This window comes from Pinus tabuliformis, chromosome 4_2 (genome assembly GCF_031772625.1).
Source record: "Pinus tabuliformis cultivar Carrire ecotype Pingquan chromosome 4_2, CPIR1, whole genome shotgun sequence".
Classification (NCBI taxonomy): Eukaryota; Viridiplantae; Streptophyta; class Pinopsida; order Pinales; family Pinaceae; genus Pinus; species Pinus tabuliformis.
The window spans coordinates 523,647,938-523,658,371 of record NC_142304.1 but is presented as its reverse complement, the minus strand read 5'-3'; the positions used below and the strand labels follow the sequence as shown (position 1 = coordinate 523,658,371).

General features: G+C 35.1%; 1 non-coding gene across 1 annotated transcript; it reads right to left on the bottom strand.

Annotated features, from left to right (window-relative positions):
- Positions 1-6,473: 6,473 nt before the first annotated feature.
- TRNAI-UAU (transfer RNA isoleucine (anticodon UAU)) lies at positions 6,474-6,545 on the bottom strand. The gene has a single exon. It is a non-coding gene; the product is annotated as a tRNA-Ile (tRNA).
- Positions 6,546-10,434: the final 3,889 nt, after the last annotated feature.

The window sequence follows — 10,434 nt, the reverse complement described above, 5'->3', positions numbered from 1 at the left end:
TCTTTTTGTGGTGCTCCTGCATGTCTAAGGCCAGACATCTCTAGTCAAGGTACTTGAATAATCTGGATAGGTCTGAATCTCTCTAATGACAATGGAACCGCCCTCAGATCTCATAGTAGATGGGGCAACGGAATATGAAGTGCTCCTTGGTCTCGATCACGGTCGCTTGAAGATGGCAGAGTTGGTAGGTCCTGTCCACCTGAGGGATATGATACTCGGCTTCCACCCGAAGCCAATGTGATCCAACCCAAAACTGGCCAAGAGGGATCTTGAGAGCACGCATCCAATGACGGTGAGTGTAAGATAGATATCTCTGACTTTAAGATAGAGGAATACGTGTCTTTGGATTACTATTCTACACATACATAAACAGACCGGTTCAATCGGTGCAAAAGGATGGGGTGTTCTATTTTAGGTAATAAGTATGTTTAGCGTTTTGATTGACAAAGATGGGTTGAATGGGGAGATGGTGTCTTTTAAAACTCCTAATTACCCCACATTAATCATCAACCCGGGCAAGTCCTTTTATTCCAAGAGTGTACACAATATGTGCATGCTATGAATCCAGAGAGTAATGTTTCTTAAAATGAAGTATAAACCTTTGATACAAGAGTAAACAGATGCATTTATAAAACTCAAATTGCAACTACTAAAGGAAATATTGCATCTAAACATCAAGACTTAATCCTCTGTTGAAATCGTAATCAAATCTCACACAAGCAATTCAATTAACAATAGAATCAGCCGAGAGCGTAGTAGCAATAACTAATCTCTTCTTAGCTGATTCAATCTAAATCACACTCAATCTCTACGAAGCAATCCAAATGGAAATGATGTCAATATGAGAGTTCAATAGCGATAACCAAACTCTTACAGCTGATTAAATCAATACGATTCACTGTCTTAATGGCTAAATAATTTAATCTACAATAAGCGTAAATAGAATCAAATGACAGTGTTGTAAAACATGTAAAGAAAATGTACTAATTCAATACAGGAAAGCGGTAAATAACAAATAAGATAAACTCACAGGAAATGGGAAAACTATCAAACTTGCGAGAATCGGAAATTTATAACACAAGGGAGCAGTTTAATCCACTAGAGGCGGGCCCTTAGCCACCAGCGAATACTGCTGAGCTACTTCAGAGAATGCAAATGAACAACAACGTCAATTATATATTAATCATTGAACTCAAGTCTCATTACAATACGGTCGTGTTCTCCAACAACACAAGTCTATAAATTAAAATTACAATTTGAGATAACAGAGATCGATCCCCTTTCTTCCTACAATCTTTTGCTTTATAGTCAGAAAGAGGTAAAAGATAAATGTGATCCCTCAGGATCTCCCAATATTGAGGGATTCACAACTGAAAGCTATCTTAAGACACCCTTCATATTTGGCGTTGATCCTCCTGATTCTTCCTCCGATCTGACCGCAACCAACGCGCCCCATTCATTCTTTGTTGGTTTATGCTATTTCGTCACTAGGAAACAACAACTATTCCTTTCGTCGTTTTTCTGCATAAAGAGAAGTAAAAGTTAGCTACGATGGCTAAATCTTAACTTAGAATAGTTCATCCATTTCTTATCATAATCCATCAATAAGTTAGTGTATGAAGATATGAAAGAGATAAGAAAAGAGGAAAAAGGTGATGGCATTAAGAGTAAATACATACCCATTTCGTAACTCAATAGTCATCACTAGCACTCATATCCACTCTGAAAACTCATTGTTTTCGTTGTTTTCTTCACCACAATTTCGAGCTTCCCACTCGATCCATTTAAGACATAACCTCTTCAAATCATCGTTGGTGTGATTTTCATAATTGACGCTTCTCAACCTCCCGGAGTGCATTGGGTTAGTCTTGATACTGAAGAATCCTATGGAACTGCCACCATCTATTGAATATATGGTCTTCTACTATATGCACCCATTATTTAGGATAGCATTTTGGGTACATAATGTCCTCAACAAACAATTCTACAACTTGACCTTGTATAAAATAACCTATACTGATGCTCCCGAAGCACGACATGTCACACCAGCTTGACCTTATTAAGAACTACTTCTGAATAATGATCCTGGAGCACGATGGGTCACATTAGTTTGTTCAATAGTTGGAGTGTTCTTTGTGGTTCCGCATCTGTCTCTCCCTTTTTTTATTTAACAAATAAATAAAATCACTTTACACATCACTCATTGAATATAGCAACTACTCAAACATACAACAATGTATTTTACCTACATCACCAAACTGAAATCCTTCTTCAAAGATCCTAATTTACCTCTTTCTTTGACCATTATGGTTCCCAATGCTTTCAACCAATCCACCATTCAAAATTACACTGCCTATTCTTTATGCCAAAAGAAATAACATCATGTAAAAGATGTATATTTAACTTCAATTTTATTTAATTATTCTTAAGAAATTGGGAAACGCGTGATGGTGAATCAATCATTGATCTTGTCTCTTGAAAAAAGAATTCATGTGTTCCTGGTGGCTCCTTCCCAACAGATCCTCCACTTAAATCGGTCTTCATTACTAACACAGATGATTCTTTTTCAAAACCTACGTATCAGTGTGAATACAATCAACATCGATGGCTGATCAGATCTCACATCCATATTTGAGATGTCGTGCCCAACATGTGTTGACAAGGACAAGCCTCCGAAATCCAACCTCAGTTTTACTGAAAATAGAATGGATGCAGCTCAAATATCCTTTAGTGAGTTCCCCTCTGATCTTTCCTTCAGAATTTTGTGGCACCAGCGAGCTCCACTACATTTAGGCTCATGACAAAGGCATTACAAATACGTGGGACACAAACTGCTTCCATAATTTGATAGCAGGAAACGCATTGCTCGAATTTGATCTTGTAAGTAGCACGATCATAGGGGTGAGCCACCTCCTATGTGATATTGTATGTGTCAAGCCAAACTTTATTCTAATGTCATGCAGAGTCCCTTATCTCTAATTTAAATTCCCCCCACAGTCGTTGATGCATGCCCCTGTAATTCCTTTCTTTGTTATCTCCATCCTTTGTGGGAAACCTCTTTGATAATCTCATACAGAACTATGTCCTCCAAATAGTTTTTGTTTAAAAACAACTTTGTCTAGGTAGCGGATAAGCAATGGCTTATAGACGGAGGTGTAACGCTAAGGGAATTTCACTATGTGGCTATTACACATGAGCATGTGCTAGCAAAGACTCTACAAATAGGTATTTTTCTTCTATCTCTTCTCTTTGCTTGTGAGCCACTGATTAGATGTTGAGCCATTGTGGAATTTCTGTTGATGAAAGGAATATTTTGGAGGCTAGATGTTTTTTGCATATGGATCCACATACAGATCTATAAACAAACACACAAATCTATAAAAACATAATTTATTCACACAAATACTCAACAAAACATGATCTCCTACCCTAATCTATTTACATAAAAATAAAATTCAAGGCTCTCTCATCTTCCCGACTCTCCCTTGAGGGAGTCAAGTCAGAACATGCTCTAATACCATATTGGAAATTGAGATAGAGATCAATGTCACACAAAAATCACACTCTGATATCTTTAATGATCAAAATAGTTACAAATATATAGGACATAAAATAATGAATTCGACACATCTATATCACGACTACAACTCATACACAGGAAACAACAAATTCTAGATTAACACATGGGAACTCACAAAAACACATGGAAGCATCACGTCTAACAAACCCCAAAATCCTAGCCATTCTCTTCACAATAATACCAATTTCCTCCTCTATAAACCCTAATTCTTTCAATTTTTCCTATCTTCACATAATAGTGTCCCTATTAAGTGAACTCAACCTCCCAAAATAGTGAGCAAACACCTTGGACCCCATCTCAAGTCCCATCCCCTTGATATCATTCACAAGACCCACCAATACCTTCAATGTAGACATTGATAAAATCAAAGGGTTATCAGATATGACAGAGGTGGTTAGGCTATGGTTAGAAATGATTTTTTCTGCAATTTTATCAGAATCTGAATTCGAAACCACAACTCAGGGCTTGGCGTACTAGTCATGAAGAAAATAACAAAGGAACATTCAACTTGTTGTGTTGTCAATAAAATATTGAGTTGTACAAATTATTAGTCCTCATATGTTACGTACATCTTGATTCGACATATGAGTATGCTACAACAACTAGCATATTAGGAGGAGGTACGAAATTTTTCTTGTTGCGGCATAGGGCCAAAGCCTAATAAATAAAAATCTCCAACCAATACAGAGTTCATCACTACATCGGGCTCCATAGCCCTGATGTGGCGGCGATGCTCAGATCATCATGCAACCAAAATTAAAACACAAGCTGAACCATGGAAATTCTACAATAAAGATCCATAGATCACAGATGTAACTGATATGCAGTGACATAATTAGCAAAAGTAATTGAACTGTATTGATACTTTGATAAAGTTCAATGTGATTATCATTTTATTTCAGAATATTTTGATGCAACATACTTTTGTATGAAGCAAACATATTTTTTTTATAAAGCTTTCTAAAGAGTAACCATGTTCCTATGACTATTATTTACATCAAATATGTAATTTGATTGTTTTTGCAATTTTATCCAAAGTTTCAAAAAAATGTTGAATATTATTATTTTTGCATAAATTCTAAAAAAATTTCTAATTTCTAGAAATCGTATTTCTAATTTTCCATTGGTTGAGCATGTCTTGATGTGATATAATCCTTTGGTGGACTACATTTTATTTTATGTATTTGTAAGTGCCTAACAAATAATTAAAAAACAAAAAAAAAACAAAAGACAAACAATTTTGTGATTGGCCATTCTATCGGTGAGTGCTCTAACACTAACACTATTATCCCTCACACTGCTACTTCTCTACCCAATGATGCTAGAATTGAAATGGTTTCAGGTTCCTTACATAAGGCTCGGGTGGAACAACTCTCCATGATTGTGCGGAGTGTGAAGGTAGAAATTAGGGGGTAAGGGGGCTTAACGAATCTCCATAAAAAACATTGTGTAGAGTGAGGAAGTGCGAGTAACAATTTATATATTAATTTTCTAAACACAAAACTTAAAACATGAAAGGATGCATGAATACTTAAAAAAAATATATATTGAACGCAAGCATTGATAACTTGCAGAGTGAAGGAAGCTATGCATATATGTAATTTTACTAATTTCATAAACAATTTTGAATGCGAGCATTGATAACTCGCAGAGTGAAGGCAACTATGCATATCTGTAATTTTACTAATTTCAAAATGCAATTTATGGGGTTTTGAACAACCACATTGTTGAAAAGATTGCTGGAAATGAAGTGATTTTTCTACGATACCAAATCCAACAAGTTTCTAGTGCATGAATGATTTTCAATACTACAATGGAGTGATTTTCCTTACTACAAATAGAGTGATTTTCCTTACTATATAATTGACGACAACTAAATAGTAATGAGTTTGATAGAAAATATGCTTGTCACCTTAATTTTGATGGGATACAAGAGGAAAATATGCTTATCACCTTTATTTCGATAAGGATGGAGACATTTGCATGCATACATGGTAGTGAGCAGCCTAGGAGGACGTTGTTACGGAACTAGAAACACAATTCAAAAGTAGGAATTTGAATTCTAGAAGTTTACATATATGCATGCTTATCCTTATAATAATCATTAACAAATTATAATGGAAGGAAAACCCTAATAGATTAATAATATTTGGAAATGATGAAGACAAACATGTTCGGATGGTTTAATCCATCTCCATCTCACATTTATCATCTCACTACAAGATTTGTTCCTCCATTAAATTCATAAATAAACAATGGATGCCCTCCAAGAAACCTATTATGGCATTTATTGATAGAAACTCTATACAATATTTGGAACTGTAGTCATGAACTTTGGTATTCCACGAGTTATCTATGCATTGATAATTTGAAGAATGTTTGCAACCCATGTTTAATTAGTCATGGGTCTTTTTCAACAAATTTCCACTTTCAATTTTAACTATAGCTCTATAGGTTTGCTTTCTTTTGATGGTTAGAATTGACATATCACTACTAAATAGAGGGGGGTTTTAAGACAATATTTAAGACAATTTTTGGGTAAATTGTTTTAACTTGAGACAAAAAAAACTTGTGTTGTCTTAAATATTGTCTTTAAGCGAGTATCTCAAATTATTGTCTTAAAAATTTGTCTCTATAAAGACAATACATAACACAAGCATTATTGTCTCTTAGGAGACAATTTCATTTGTTTCTCTAAAGACAATAGTTGAGAATGATGACATATTGTCTCACTAAAGACAATACAAAATTATATTTAAAGACAATACAATAACACTTTTTCTCTTTAAAGACTATAAAAAATGAATCTAGAAAAATATTTCACCATTGAAATAAATTAATATAAAAGGTATTTAATTAAAAATAAACTACAATATCATTGATTAATTCATGTTAGGGCATAGTGGAATCGAACCACCAACCTCCTGCTTATAAGGCAAGTGCTCTTCCATTGAGCTAGCACCCTTTCAAAAATTTTGTAAGGAGTTATAGCAATCCTTGAAATTGCATATATATGCTAAAATAAAACCATTTATCCACAAACCTCAAGTCTCAAAATGAAGGCAGTTTTCATCCATGTCATGCATTTTTTACAACACTACATGACAAAAGATCATGGATTCAAGAGAAAGACGTGAACTCTCTAGTTGGTCAAGCTGGTAGGGAAATTTTTATGTGATTAGTAAAGCTAGTAACTCTCTGGCCTTCAATCAAAAATTTACACAATCCATCAAGTAATATATATATATATATATATATATATATATTTTGATCATACAAAATTGAGAGCGTGTTTCCTAGCTACCTAATAATACCACTCCTACAGTGGCAGAAACCTATCTAAGGGCTCCAAATCCCCTGCACTTTCACTACAACAAAACCAGCGATTAGCGTCCCTTTTTACTTCTTTTTTTGCATATAGAGCCCATTTTTGGTGCTATTTGCATCCATTTATCAAATATGGTGCAAAACTTGACACAAAATTTGCATCAAGTTTTGCACCAAATCTTACACCAAGTTTTATGCCAGGTTTTGTGTCATCCTTTACACCAGGTTTTGTTCCAGGTTTTGCATCAAGTTTGGAACCTAATTTTGTTTGACATACTTTTGCATCCTCATTTGCATCCACTTTTTGCACCTACACTTGCATCAAATTTTGCATCGACTTTTGCATCCTTTTTTAAATCATTTTTTGCATCCATTTTTTCATCCATTTGTGCATCCCTTTTGCGCCAAGTTTTACATCGTGTTTTGTGTCTAGTTTTGCATAAAATTTTGCATCTACTTTTGTTGCATCCACTTTTCCCTCTTGTTTGGCATCCATATTTACATCCTCTTTTGCATCTATTATTGTACCCACTATTGCATCTAATATTTTTGTGCCACAATTAGTGCCTAGTTTGGCACCTCCTTTTGCACCCACTTTTGATTATAATTTTGCATCCACGTTTGCATCCTCATTTGCGTCTAGGTTTTCATCAACTACTACATCTATTTTTGCATCCCTTTTTGTATCCAATTTTGGACCGGGATTTGCATCGGGTTTTGTGTCTCGTTTTGCATCTACTTTTGCATTGACTTCTATTGCATCCACTTTTGCACACAATTTTGCATCCACTGTTGCACCATTTTTAAATTTCACTTTTTGCATCCCTTTTTACATCTTCATTTGCATCATACTTTGATTCTTTTTTTGCATCTATCATTACATCCACTTTTGTTATGCCACAATTTGCACCATGTTTTGCACTCACTGTTGTATCCACATTTGCTTCCAATTTTTCATCCATGTTCACATCCTCTTTTGCATCAAATATTGCATCTATTTTTGCATCCACTTTTATGTCAGGTTTATGCATTGGGTTTGCATCTCGTTTTGTATCTACTTTTGCATCTACTTACATTATATCCATTTTTTGCATCCAATTTTGTTTTTCCTGTTGCATCAATGTTTGCTTCCACTTTTACATCCATTTTTGCATCTTATTTTGCATATTTTTTGTCTATTGTTACATCCACTTTTGTTGCACCATATCTTGCGCCTACCATTGCAACCACATTTGCTTCCACGTTTGCATCCCCTATTGCATCCACTTTTGTTTCATCCATTTTTGCATATACTTTTGTTTCCGTTGTTGCATCCACATTTGTTTCACCACAATTTGTGCCAAGTTTTACACCTACCATTGGACCCATGTTTGCTTCCACTTTTGCCTTCATGTTTGCATCCAAGTTTGCATTGACAACTGCATCTACTTTTGCATCCACTTTTGTGTCAGGTTTTTCATGTTGTTGTGCATCTACTTATGTTGTATCCACTTTTCATCCAATTTTACTTCTATTGTTGCCCCCATTTCTATGTTCGCTTTTGCATCCCTTTTCCAACACTCATCATATTTTCTGCATTGATGATATTCCTTATGGCATTGACAATTATGAACAATTGATGACAATGTCAATAATATTGACAATGATGAAAATGAAGATGATGGCGATGACATGAATTGTGATTATGATGATAAAGACGATAGTGGTTACAATGACAATGATGATGATGGCAATGATTATGATGATGACGATGCTAATGATGTTGGCGAATCTTCCCAATTTTAGATGTTGTCATTGTCATAATCATAAGCATTATCTTTGGTGTCATGATCATCATTTTCATCTAGGTCATCATCAAAAACAATAATGGCATGAATGATGATGATGCATGATTACAACAATGTCGATAGAAATTACATTAATGATGATGATGGGGATGATAAAAATGACAATGACGATGATAATGGTGGTGATGATGATCATCATCGATCATCTGTCAAAAATAGAGTTGTTATTTCTCTTACGTATATCAATGTGTCCTAAACAACCCTTTTCTAGCACTGATCACATTTTTTGGGTTGATGATATTTCTTACAACATCTACAATTATGAACAATTGCAAACAATGTCCATAATGATGATGATGATGGCATGAATGGTGATTATGATGATAATGTAATGATGGCAATAACAATGACAAGGATGATGGTGATGATGATGACAATGATTATGATAATGAGAATGACCTTACAATCTTATGGATTCGTGAACAATTACTAGTTTCAATACCATCTTCTGGATACGTATTACTATCATACTTTTTAAATTTTCTGTCTCTCTTGAGGTATCTTACTATAATGGTGTTGTCAACACTAGAAAGATATCTTGTTGTAATGGTGGTTCTAATGTTAGCACTAGCAAAGTTTAGTAGGGAGGATGCTACTACAAGAGGAATTCCTTCTAAGTGACTATGGCATTCAAAATGAGGCTTTATGGGTTGCTTGTTAACACATGTTCTCATGCTCATATAAAATTAATGTGAAAAGTTGCTTTAATTGGTTCCCATGCATAATTGATATTGATAATGGGGTGGTATAAAATTGTAATGGGCATATCCGTTAGTTAGTTATGATGGGTCAACAACATTGAAACCATCCAAGTGACATTTCACCTTGGAACAATCGTCGCTCGTGCGAAAACACGAAGTTTATGTAAATGAAAGTTGTGATTGTAGTGGAATTAAAACCATCGAGAAATATCAAAGAAGACGTTGCCTACCAGTTTTGAAAGACACCCAAGGCATTGAAAAAATATTTGCGTTAGGATGTAGTGAGGGAATCGAAGGAAATTTGGCAGCCCTAAGTTGCCATTACTATTGCCAATCACACATTCAATAGTAACCATAAAAGGTAGCCACATATAAACAGAACCTCGAGGTGTTGACAGTCAGAATCTATTGTAATAGCTTTGACGTATATATAGTTTTGTGTTTAGATGAGAATGAAGTGGGCTTCATCCAGGGTTCGGCTCAATCCTCGTCCATTCCATGCAGTGGTGTTTAATTCGCCAAGCAAGAGAATATTACGTGAGTGTTCAGAGTTAAATCAACAGAAATCAAGGACGTGTGATTGTCAAATTATTGCTCCTCCCTTATGATTGAGCGCTTGATGCGATGGTCATTATCCTTGGGTGATACTTTTATTCCCCATTTTCTATTGAAAAAGTAGCGTTTTTCTGTTCGATTATGATAGGATTGGATGAACGCCGGTTTGGGTGGATGTAGACCCATGTTTTTTTGTGGTGATCTTCAAATGTCTTGAGGATAAGAAAAAAATCCTTGACCAAGGTCCATGGTTTTGGGGATGAGTTGGTCTTCTAGTGAAGCCATGGTTTCCCAACTTCAATCCTCTCACTATGTTGCCGATGACTACTCTAGTATGGGTAAGATTCCCAGTTTTCCCATTCACTTTACCCATCTAGATCTCTTAGAAAAAGTGGGCAATTTCTTAACACAGGGTTCAAAATTA